Source organism: Salvelinus fontinalis, chromosome 28 (assembly GCF_029448725.1).
Source record: "Salvelinus fontinalis isolate EN_2023a chromosome 28, ASM2944872v1, whole genome shotgun sequence".
Taxonomy (NCBI): domain Eukaryota; kingdom Metazoa; phylum Chordata; class Actinopteri; order Salmoniformes; family Salmonidae; genus Salvelinus; species Salvelinus fontinalis.
The window spans coordinates 39729453-39742032 of record NC_074692.1 but is presented as its reverse complement, the minus strand read 5'-3'; positions in this window follow the sequence as shown (position 1 = coordinate 39742032).

The window sequence follows — 12580 nt, the reverse complement described above, 5'->3', positions numbered from 1 at the left end:
TACAATGAGACAGATTGTTTTAAGTGGGTTATGCCCAATCAAATAAAGCTATATGTCTATATGACTCTCTATGGCAGTGTTAGTCACTATTTTTTGTAAGGTGACCATTTTGGTTGGAGACAATCATTGAGGGCCCCACAGATCTTTAATTTGTTGTACTTTTTCTTCCAATATTAGCAATTAAGAACACATTCAGAGCAATAGAGCACATGCAATCGATTTGATGTACAGCACATCAAACATGTATACATGCACATGTCAAATAGGCTCCATCACATGTATAAGACCCATATTAAAGGTTACCTCAGTAGTTGGATGAGCGAACATGTCCCTTCTGCTCCTTGACTGAATTCATTCTAAAATGTGTAGTCTGTTGTTGCTATCCTTGTGAGGCAATCCAGGTGTGCATTGGGCAGTCTGTTTCTCTGTTTTTGTTTCACAATGTTCATTGTTGAAAATGTTGCTTCACATAAGTGCTGACAAAAAATGGTCACCTATTGCACACACTGCTTCAGAATTGGATACTCTGTGTCTGACACAAGGCTCCAGAAATGAGTAACACATGATCTTAGTTCACCTTGCAAGGTGTGATTTGCCAGCAGCTCTGCATTACGGTCAGTAGAGGGCTGTGATGACTGGGGTCAGAGATGACACTGGCACATGAAAGGGGTTCTCAATGAAGTTGAAAAACTCCTTGTACTCCATGATATCATTGAACCTTGACTCAAACTTCAACTTCAACTCTTCCAACACACGCACAAATACATCATATCTAAAATGTTGCAGTATGTCTGGGTTGGATGTGGTGACTGCTCTGAGTTTTGGGAAATGAACAAACTGTCAGGTATGAACAGTGTGGTGATTTTATTTTGAAATGCTGTGACCACACGCAGAATTTTGCCCAGAGATTTAGCTTTCCCCTGGAGCTGGAGATTCACAGTGTTCAGGTGGCAGGTGATGTCAGTTAATAACAAAGCCAGCTTTAATATCTATTGTGGCTCATCCAGCTCTGGCTCCTCTCTCCCCTTGCTTGCAACAAATTGACAGATTTGAGGGAGGAGAGAGAGAAATCTTTCCAAAACTTAGCCACGAGACAGCCATCTCATCTCATTATGAAATATCAAGTCGTGGTATTCTGTCTGGTATTCCTCCAGCAACTCGCGGAATTGCTGGTGATTCAGTGACCTCACAATAATAATGTTCACCACGCGCACGACTTCCTGCATCACATTCTGTAAGTCACAGTCTTTGAGTTTAGCCACAAGTGCTTCTTGATGAATGATACAATGAAACGTAATACATTCGGGAATATCCTCTCTCTTTCTCATCAGGCCTATTAGTCCTTTCTCCTTCCCTCGCGTGTTTGGGGCACCATCAGTACAGACAGATGACAGATTTTACCAGTCAATATTATTATCAGCAAAAAATCTAACAACTTTCAGAATATCCTCTGCTTGTGTTTATCCCTGAAGGAGCAGCAAAAAGTTCCTCTCTGAATGACCCAAACACATAATTGGGCAATGTCACTTACATCAGTGCTTTCGTCAAGGCAATACTAAAACACAGCACCCCGGATATGTCAGTAATCAGTTGCTTACCGATGTCCTCGCCAATGTCTTCTACGCGTCTTACGGTTGCGTCTGAGTGTTGCAGTCCCTTAATTTGCTTTAAAATATCTTCCTTGTTTGTGAAATCAGCATACAATATTTTGGCTGAGGCCTTGTTTTTGCGAGTATCCAAGCAATCTCATATGTTGCTTCTGTGGTTTTCTCTGCAACAGTGCTAGATCTGTCCATTTTTTGTTGTCCTTTGAGTTGCGCTATTTTGTTGTTTCTGAGGTTGCTTTGTGGCGGATATGTTTTGTCAAAGTGGGCATAGTGTGACTGGAAATGTCTATCTAAACTTGCTTGTTTTAAACAGCTGACTGCCTTCTGGCAAATAAGTGAGCTAGTCCCATCATGCAGTACAAAAAAAATACTTGTCTGTCCATTTCTCTTGAAACTTTGTCTTCTTCCTGAATCAACCATATCTTTCTCTTTGCCACCGGAGCAAAGGTGGTTGTTCGTTCATAGCTGTCACTTTGTTTTCTAGTTCTTCCCCCTCATTTTCATTGTCAATAGATATACGTTTCTTTTTTACAATAAATCGATCCAAAATTAGCTAGTAGCAACTGATGTGTCGTTGCTGTAGGTGAGCAGTTGTGTTCTATTTTGGCAAACGTTCTATTTCGGCCTTTCTGTTCAACAGCTGCGCTATCCTGCCATCTATCTCCCGTCTAGGGAACAATATATGTATTCCATGAATACATATATTGAATTGAAATTGTATCATTGAATTGAATTCAACATTGAATTGAAATTGTATCATTGTCATGTATTATGATTAGGAAAATTACCACGATCGGCAAATTAAGGGATCGCGGCCAGACACTCAATGACTACCACTGCTCTATGGTGCTATTTTCACTACTTCACATTGGTGGTGGACGTCTGACCTGAGTGATTGACTCTGACTTCTTACAATTAAATTGTTCACGTCATATGCATGTCTCCATATTTACCTTGACTTTCCACCTACTCAAAAGAGCCTCCAGGGACCATCCTAGCTGGTGACCAGGAGAGGTGCATTATGTGACCTTGTTATTGTGTTGTGTTTCCTCTAACCTTCACTCCGTCGTACTCATCCGATGGCATCCAGGTCTGTTTATCAAGCAATAATGAATATTTACTCCTAGCAGACAGAGTCTTGTTTCTTTACCATTGCACCCGCACTGGTCGTGTGTGTGTGCATGTAAATGTATGTGTTTGTGCGTATATGTGTGTGTGTTTCTTAATCTCTCTACTTCTAAATATAGCCCTTTCAGTACAGCCTGTTCTCAGAAATGAAGCTGTGCTGGGTTATGCTGGGTTACCAGAAGTGAGGACCAATCCAGTCCCTTCACTTGTCAGCAGCCATACACTCTTAGAAATAAAGGTTATCTATAACCTTAAAAGGTTCTTTGGCTGTCCCCATAGGAAAACCTTTTTTCAGTTCCAGGTAGAACCCTTTCCAAAGAGAATTCAACAGGACAGCTAAAAAAAACATTCTGGAACCCTTTTTTCTAATAGTGTACTTTTATTTATTTATTTCACCTTTATTTAACCAGGTAGGCAAGTTGAGAACACGTTCTCATTTACAATTGCGACCTGGCCAAGATAAAGCAAAGTAGTTCGACACATACAACAACACAGAGTTACACATGGAATAAACAAAACATACAGTCAATAATACAGTAGAAAAATAAGTCTATATACAATGTGAGCAAATGAGGTGAGATAAGGGAGGTAAAGGCAAAAAAGGCCATGGTGGCGAAGTAAATACAATATAGCAAGTAAAACACTGGAATGGTAGATTTGCAGTGGAAGAATGTGCAAAGTAGAGATAGAAATAATAGGGTGCAAAGGAGCAAAATAAATAAATACAGTAGGGGGAGAGGTAGTTGTTTGGGCTAAATTATAGATGGGCTATGTACAGGTGCAGTAATCTGTGAGCTGCTCTGACAGCTGTTGCTTAAAGCAAGTGAGGGAGATAAGTGTTTCCAGTTTCAGAGATTTTTGTTGTTCATTCCAGTCATTGGCAGCAGAGAACTGGAAGGAGTGGCGGCCAAAGGAAGAATTGGTTTTGGGGGTGACCAGAGAGATATACCTGCTGGAGCGCGTGCTACAGGTGGGTGCTGCTATGGTGACCAGCGAGCTGAGATAAGGGGGGACTTTACCTAGCAGGGTCTAGGTAAAGTCCCCAGTCCCCAGGTGCTCACCGATTTGATGGCTCCAACATGACACCACCAAACATCCGCTATTCAACTGACTGCTATCGCCAGATAACGCCTGATCTAATTGAATCCAGGCCTAAATCTGGAAAAATAAGACAACTCTATTATTTGTAAAAAAAATAAATAAATTGCGGATAGAGAATGCCAAGAGTGTGCAAAGCTGTCAGCAAGGCAAAGGGTGGATATTTGAAGAATCTCAAATCAAAAATATATTTTGATTTGTTTAACACATTTTTGGTTACTACATGATTTTATATGTGTTCTTTCGTAGTTTTGATTTCTTCACTATTATTCTACAATGTAGAAAATAGTAAAAATAAAAACCCTTGAATGAGTAGGTGTTCAAAAACTTTTGTCACGTACTGTATATATAATAAAACTAATAATAATAATAATAATACATGTAAATATAGAACCGCAATTATTCCGATCCCTTGACTTTTTCCACGTTTTGTTAGATTACAGCCGTATTCTAAAATTGATTAAATTGTTTTTTCCCCTCATCAATCTACACGCAATACCCCATAATGAAAAAAGCAAAAACAGATTTTATACATTTTTGCTAATTTATTAAAAATATAACACTGAAATATCACATTTACATAAGTATTCAGACCCTTTACTCAGTAATTTGTTGAAGCACCTTTGGCAGCGATTACGGCCTTGAGTCATCTTGGGTATGACGCTACAAGGTTGTCACACCTGCATTCGGGGAGTTTCACCCATTCTTCTGGGGAGATCCTCTCAAGCTCTGTCAGGTTGGATGGGAAGCTGCACAGCTATTTTCAGGTTTTTCCAGAGATGTTTGATCGGGTTCAAGTCCGGGCTCTGGCTGGGCCACTCAAGGACAATCGGAGACTTGCCCTGATGCCACTCCTGCATTGTCTTGGCTTTGTGCTTTTGGTCGTTGTCCTGTTGGAAGGTGAACCTACGACCCGTCTGGGGTCCTGAGTGCTCTGGAGCAGGTTTTCATCAAGGATCTCTCTGTACTTTGCTCCGTTAATCTTTCCCTCGATCCTGACTAGTCTCCCAGTCCCTCCCACTGAAAAACAGCATGATGCTGCCACCTCCATGCTTCACTGTAGTGATGGTGCCAGGTTTCCTCCAGACATGATGCTTGGAATTCAGGCCACAGAGTTCAATCTTGGTTCTCAGAGAAACTTGTTTTTCATGGTCTGAGAGCCCTTTAGGTTCCTTTTGGCAAACTCCAAGTGGCCTGTCATGTGCCTTTTACTGAGGAGTGGCTTTAGTCTGGCCACTCTACCATGAAGGCCTCATTGGTGGAGTGCTGCAGAGATGGTTGTCCTTCTGCAAGGTACTTGCATCTCGACAGAGGCACTCTGGAGTTCTGTTAGAGTGACCATCAGGTTCTTTGCCACCTCCCTGACCAAGGCCCTTCTGCACCGATTGCTCAGTTTGGCCGGGCGGCCAGTTCTAGGAAGAGTCTTGGTGATTCCAAACTTCTTCCATTTAAGAATGATGGAGGCCATTGTGTTCTTGGGTACCTTCAACGCTGCAGAGATTTGTTGGTACCCTTCTCCAGATCTGTGCCTTGACACAATCCTGTCTCGGAGCTCTACGGACAATTCCTTCGACTTCATTGCTTGGTTTTTGTTCTGACATGCACTGTCAACTGTGGGACCTTATATAGACAGGTGTGTGCCTTTCCAAATCATGTGCAACCAATTGAATTCACCAAAGGTGGATTTCAATCAAGTTGTAGAAGCATCTCAAGGATGATCAATAGAAACAGGATGCACCTGAGCTCAATTTAGAGTCTCATACAAAGGATCTGAATACTTATGTAAATAAAAGGTATTTCTGTTGATTATTTGTAATAAATTAGCAACATTTTCTAAAAACCTGTCATGCTTTGTCATTATGGAGTATTGCGTGTAGATTGATGAGGGGGAAAAAAATTGATAGATTTTAAAATAAAATACATTACGTTACAGCCTAAATAAGTCTGTAATGTAACAACATGTGAAAAAATGGAAGGGGTCTGAATAGTTTCCGAATGCACTGTATATAATATATAATAAAAATAATAAAACACAAAAACGCTCAAGCCTGAGAAACACTTTTACATTTTATTCATCACATCCTCAAAGCAGAAGGCAATTGCCTCTACCTCAGCAGGCCTACGCAGGCCAGATGGCAGTCTTAGATTGCTCTTTAAAAGGGCAATCAAACCCTGAGATCAGCTTTAATGGAAGACATGGTTTGCTGGCTGACAGCGTAGCAAACTCTCTACTTAGCTCAGGCATGGGTCCTGGAGTACTTTGCTGAGTCACATTACACGCAACACTTTCTGGGGTTGCATTGGGAATTCAGAGAGTTAGAGTTCATTTTTTGGGCTAACCCGAACAGCTTCATGTCTACTCCCCATCTCAATCCTAACCCTAGCCACAACCCTAACTCTAACCTAGCAATAACCCTGAACCAGTTACAGTGTAATGACAGACAGACAGACAGACAGACAGACAGACAGACAGACAGACAGACAGACAGACAGGGGGTCATCCAGAGGGGATACATTCACACCCCTAGTCAGACAAATATGACTTTCATATTCTAGTGGAGGAGTTTCATATTTCACTGGAGGAGTTTCATATTCCAGTGGAGGGTTACATAGTTTCCACCTGCTTATTCAGACCATCCATTACACTGGCAGCCTGCAGGGGCTAGATATGCATACAGACCTGTTAGCTCCCTCTGCATCCAGGGACACACTGACAGCTGATGTATGTCAACAATTATAAGTGGATGTAGTTTCCTCACATTTGAACATTACGCTCCCTGCATAAACAGCAGAGGATCCATCCTGGGTTTCTCTGTGAATCCAAACTATGTCAGGATATGTGTTCCTTCAATATGAGTAAATATCAGTTTTTCAAATAGAGGGTAGGATTTGGCAACTATGTTATGTATGTGTGTGTGTGCGTGTGCGTGAGTGAGTGCCTGCATGCCTACGTGTGTGTCTATGTGTATGTCTATGTCTCCTTAGCCACCACCTTGTCACCATTATCTGCTAAATTATATTTTTGGTCAGCAGACTAATAACAGCCCTCCAGAGAGAGCTTGGTGTTTCATCATACACAGCATACACAGCAAAGTCTACACAGCAAAGTCTACTTTGTCACATACATACTTGATCCAGTTTACTGTAATTTTCGGAGATGCCAGTAGTGCCAGACACGTAAGGGTGAAACAGTTCTCTGTTGCCCCCTAGTGTTTTGCAGAGTGCATTGCTTATCTCAGGCAGCAAATGCATTCAGCCAGGCACGTACAGTTGGACTATTGTCGAGTAAAAGTGTAAAACTGCTACCTATCTTTGTTCTTTCCCTGTCTGCACTGACAACTGAGAACTGGGAAGGTGAAACACATACTAGACATCCTTCATATTGCTTTAAAGCTGAGATCCAGCTGGTTGCCCCAGGCAGGCTAATTTCTTATTGTTTTTGTTTTGTTTATGAAATGGGGTAAAGGAGCATCCTGCATCGTGGTAAAAACTATTCTTAGTGAATAGAGTACCAGAGCACGAGTCATGATACCCATTAAGTAAAAATACTTTAAAGTACTACTTAAGTTGTTTTTTGGGGTATCTGTCACGTTCTGACCATAGTTTTTTTGTGTTTTCTTTGTTTTGGTGTTGGTCAGGACGCAAGCTGAGTGGGCATTCTATGTTGTGTGTCTAGTTTTCCCATTTCTATGTTTGGCCTGATATGGTTCTCAATCAGAGGCAGGTGTTAATTGTCTCTGATTGGGAACCGTATTTAGTTAGCCTGTTTTGTGTTGGGTTGGTGGGTGGTTCTGTAACGGCTTTCTTCTGTGGACGAAGGAGAGGACCAAAGCGCAGTGAGTTTAGTGTTCATCATGTTTAACAAAGACAATAAATGTGAGCTTGTGTGTCTGCACCAGACAGAACTGTTTCATTTTTTTCACATTTGTTGTTTTGTATTTTGTAGTGTTCATGTTTATTGTCTTTATTAAACATGATGAACACTAACCACGCTACGCTTTGGTCCTCTCCTTCGTCCACAGAAGAAAGCCATTACAGAACCACCCACCAAAAAAGGGACCTGGAGCCCTTTTTTGGTGGGCAGCGATCAGAGGACTCCTGGACCTGGGAGGAGATTCTGGACGGCAAGGGACCTTGGACTCAGGTTGGTGAATATCGCCGCCCCAAAGCTGAGCTGGAGGCAGCGAAAGCATAGAGGCGGTGGTATGAGGAGGCTGCGCGTAGGCGCGGTTGGAAGCCAGAGAGGCAGCCCCAAAAAATTCTTGGGGGGGGGACACGGGGAGTGTGGCTAAGCCAGGTAGGAGACCTGAGCCAACTCCCCGTGCTTACCTTGGAGAGAGAGGGACCGGGCAGGCAACATGTTATGCCGTGAGGCGCACGGTGTCCCCGGAGAGCAGGCATAGCCCGGTGCGGTAGTAGCAGCGCCTAGTATCGGCCGGGCTAGAGTGGGCATCAAGCCAGGTGCCATGAAGCCGGCTCCACGCATCTGGTCTCCAGTGCGTCTCCTCGGGCCGGGGTACACGGCACCGGCCCTACGCATAGTGTCCCCGGTTCGCCAGCACAGCCCAGTGTGGCCTATTCCACCTCACCGCACTGGCTTGGCTATAGGGAGCATTCAGCCAGGTAGGGTTAGGCAGGTTCGGTGCTCAAGACCTGCAGTGCGCCTCCATGGTCCGGTCTATCCGGTGCCACCTCCACGCACCATCCCTCCGGTGGCAGCCCCACGCACCAGCCTGTCTCTCTGTCTCCTCACTACAGGTGCTCCCGTCTGTCCAGCGCCACCTGTCTTCCATCTGTCCAGCGCCGCCAGGGTCTCCCGTTTGTCCAGCGCCGCATGAGCTGCCCGTCTGCCCAGCGCCGTCTGAGTTGCCCGTCTGCCCAGCGCCGTCTGAGCTGCCCGTCTGCCCAGCGCCGTCTGAGCTGCCCGTCTGCCCAGCGCCGTCTGAGCTGCCCGTTTGCCCAGCGCCATCTGAGCCGCCCGTCTACCCAGCGCCATCTGAGCCGCCCGTCTGCCCAGCGCCATCTGAGCCGCCCGTCTGCCCAGCGCCATCTGCCGCCGGAGTCGCCCGCCAGTCGGGAGCCGCCGGAGCCGCCCGCCAGTCGGGAGCTGCCGGAGTTGCCCCTCAGTCCGGAGTTGCCCCTCAGTCCGGAGTTGCCCCTCAGTCCAGTGGGGGCAACTCCGGACTGAGTTGCCCCTCAGTCCAGTGGGGGCAACTCCGGACTCATTTGTAAATGATGTCTGACTGTTGGAGTGTGCCCCTGGCTAACTGTAAATAAAAAAAACAAGAAAATTGTCCCGTCTAGTTTGATACTTAAGTATATTTAAAACCAAATACTTTTAGGGCCGGTTTCACAGACGGGGCTTAGATTAAGCCAGGAGTAGGCCTTAATGTGTACTAGTTAAACTAGGACATTTAAGTAGCTTTCATGAACGTGAAATGAAATGCTAATTAGCTGAAAATTTGGCTATCATAAAGAACTACAAATGCCATGATGATCTGGACGAGACTGCCGAATTGAGGCAAAGGTAAGAATTTAACTATTTAACTAACTAATGTTATCAAAATGTAGTAATTAATTAATTGCCTACATTTCTTTCAATTGCCAATTCTGTGAACTGTCTTGTGCAAGTTTAAATTGACACAATACCTGTTAGGAAAGGTTTCAGCTAGAGACGACGTGCGGGAGCTTCCAGGGATTTGTAGCTTTGAATGATATCTACTTTGACGGTAATGACCATTTTCTAATCTGAGAGTAAATAGAGCCGAACATATGGATAAAATTCACCTTGTCCGAGAGAGATTTAGATGGTTATCAAAACGTCACGACAGGGCAAGCCTACACGAAACATAGTCTTTATTTTAAGTGTTTCTAAAATCCCCTTTGGGAAAAATGAATGGTGGAAAAACTATTGTAAACATTTTCCTGTTTGACCGCTAGGTTTTATGGGTATTATGACACCTCCACTGTGGGGTTCTATACTCTGCTGTTCTATTGCACTTCCAACGATGTGCAATTATATCAGAGAGAAAAAAAACAAAGTTTGTGTTTTGAAGTAATGTCTTTGTTGATGTAATAATGCAAACGGACGTGGCAGTTTCACCGCTATGGATTCCAGCTTTAAAGGGGTGCTGAACTGACTGATGTAGTCTAAGTTTCAGTCCTCTTCAGTAAGAAATGCTACTGAGAATGAGATTTAGGTCTTAGAGCCGTGCTTTGATGTGGGTGTCTCTTGAGTGTTTGTTCGCACATGGGAAGCTCTTGTACATTCACTCTGCCAAAACAGTACACTGTTACAGTCACTCATCATTTCACCAATTAGCTTCAGCCTGCTGGTGTGCGACTGTGGCAAACAGAGTTGGTTTGACTTTGGATAGCCTATCTCCAGGGCTAGTTCGGGACCCTGAATAAATTACACAATGAAAATGGGGCAATATTTTCATGTTGAACACTTTTACCTTGTCATTATATGCTTATTTTTACATGAACTTATACAATTTATAGTTGGTTGGTTTGGTTTTAAGTCATTGAAATTGGGAGCTATTGAAATGTACAAATGTTGTCCCATGTACATTGTGTAATTTACTAATAGTCTTTACTGATGGTCTAACTAACCCCATGGATATCCAAAGTCAAACTAAATTTACCACTGTCAGTAGGTGTTCCGCACCCATATGTTGGTAATTACAATAAGGTTGCGTGCAACTGCGCTCCGAATTGATGATTTCTTGGGTGCTGCCAGCTGTGGACCTGTGGGCAGGAAAACTGTTATGTACCCTAGATTCCTTACAAATCTCTGTTGTGGACGATACTGACATTATGACCAAAATTAACCTATTTACACTTTGTAGTATATTTTGACACTAAAATAACTGTTTCTGACTCATATCGATGCCACAGGCCTTTCAGTTACTCTTGAATTTATTCTCTATTTTCAGATCAGTGCAGATAGGAAGCAAAAGAGGAGACGATCACTGCAGATAGGGAGCAAAAGAGGAAAGGATCGCTGCTGATAGGGAGCAAAAGAGGAGGCGATCGCTGCTGATAGGAAGCAAAAGAGGAAAGGATCGCTGCTGATAGGGAGCAAAAGAGGAGACGATCACTGCAGATAGGGAGCAAAAGAGGAGACGATCGCTGCAGATAGGGAGCAAAAGAGGAGACGATCGCTGCAGATAGGGAGCAAAAGAGGAGACGATCGCTGCAGATAGGGAGCAAAAGAGGAGACGATCGCTGCAGATAGGGAGCAAAAGAGGAGACGATCGCTGCAGATAGGGAGCAAAAGAGGAGACGATCGCTGCAGATAGGGAGCAAAAGAGGAGACGATCGCTGCAGATAGAGAGCAAAAGAGGAGACGATCGCTGCAGATAGGGAGCAAAAGAGGAGACGATCGCTGCAGATAGGGAGCAAAAGAGGAGACGATCGCTGCAGATAGGGAGCAAAAGAGGAGACGATCGCTGCAGATAGGGAGCAAAAGAGGAGACGATCGCTGCAGATAGGGAGCAAAAGAGGAGACGATCGCTGCAGATAGGGAGCAAAAGAGGAGACGATCGCTGCAGATAGGGAGCAAAAGAGGAGACGATCGCTGCAGATAGGGAGCAAAAGAGGAGACGATCGCTGCAGATAGGGAGCAAAAGAGGAGACGATCGCTGCAGATAGGGAGCAAAAGAGGAGACGATCGCTGCAGATAGGGAGCAAAAGAGGAGACGATCGCTGCAGATAGGGAACAAAAGAGGAGACGATCGCTGCAGATAGGGGGCAAAAGTGGAGACGATCGCTGCAGATAGGAAACAAAAGAGGAGACGAGAGAAAATCCCTTTTGACTGTTTCTGTTTTAGAATAATAATTGTAGGTGTCACGTTCCTGACCTATTTCTGTTAGTTTGTTGTATGTGTTAGTTGGTCAGGACGTGAGGTTGGGTGGGCATTCTATGTTTTCTGTTTCTGTGTTGGTTTTGGGTTGCCTGGTATGGCTCTTAATTAGAGGCAGGTGTTTGGCGTTCCTCTAATTAAGAGTCATATTTAGGTAGGCGTTGTCACAGTGTTCTTTGTGGGTGATTGTCTTCCATGTCTGTGTATATGTTTGCACCATACGGGACTGTTTACGGTTTGTTCGGTTTATGTAGTCTGTTCCCTATTCGTGCGTTCTTCTTGTTTTATGTAGTTCGTCGTTTAGGTCTGTCTACACCATTTGTTGTTTTTGTTAGTTTAATCAAGTTCGTGTTTTCGTTAAATAAATATGTCTTTTCACTACGCTGCGCCTTGGTTCCCTCAATACTCCTCCTCTTCCGAAGATGAAGAGGAGGAGGAATGCCTTTACAGAATCACCCACCAAGAATCCAGAACCAAGCAGCGTAATTTGGAGCAACGGGGAAGTATACAGGACTTGTGGAGTTGGGAGCAAATATTTAACGGAGAAGGACCATGGGCTAAAGTGAATCACCGTCCATGGGAACAGCTGGAGGCAGCTCGGAGAGTGGAGGAAAAGAGAGAGAGGAACCGGAGTTATGAGGGAACGCGTCTTGCACGGAAGCCCAAAAAGCCCGTGAGTAACACCCAAAAATTTCTTGGGGGGGGCTAAGAGGTAGTGGGCCAAGGGCAGGTAGGAGACCTGCGCCCACTTCCCAGGCTTACCGTGGAGAGCGGGAGTACGGGCAGGCACCGTGTTACGCAGTAGAGCGCACAGTGTCTCCTGTACGAGTGCATAGCCCAGTGGGGGTTATTCCACCTCCCCGCACTGGTAGGGCTAGA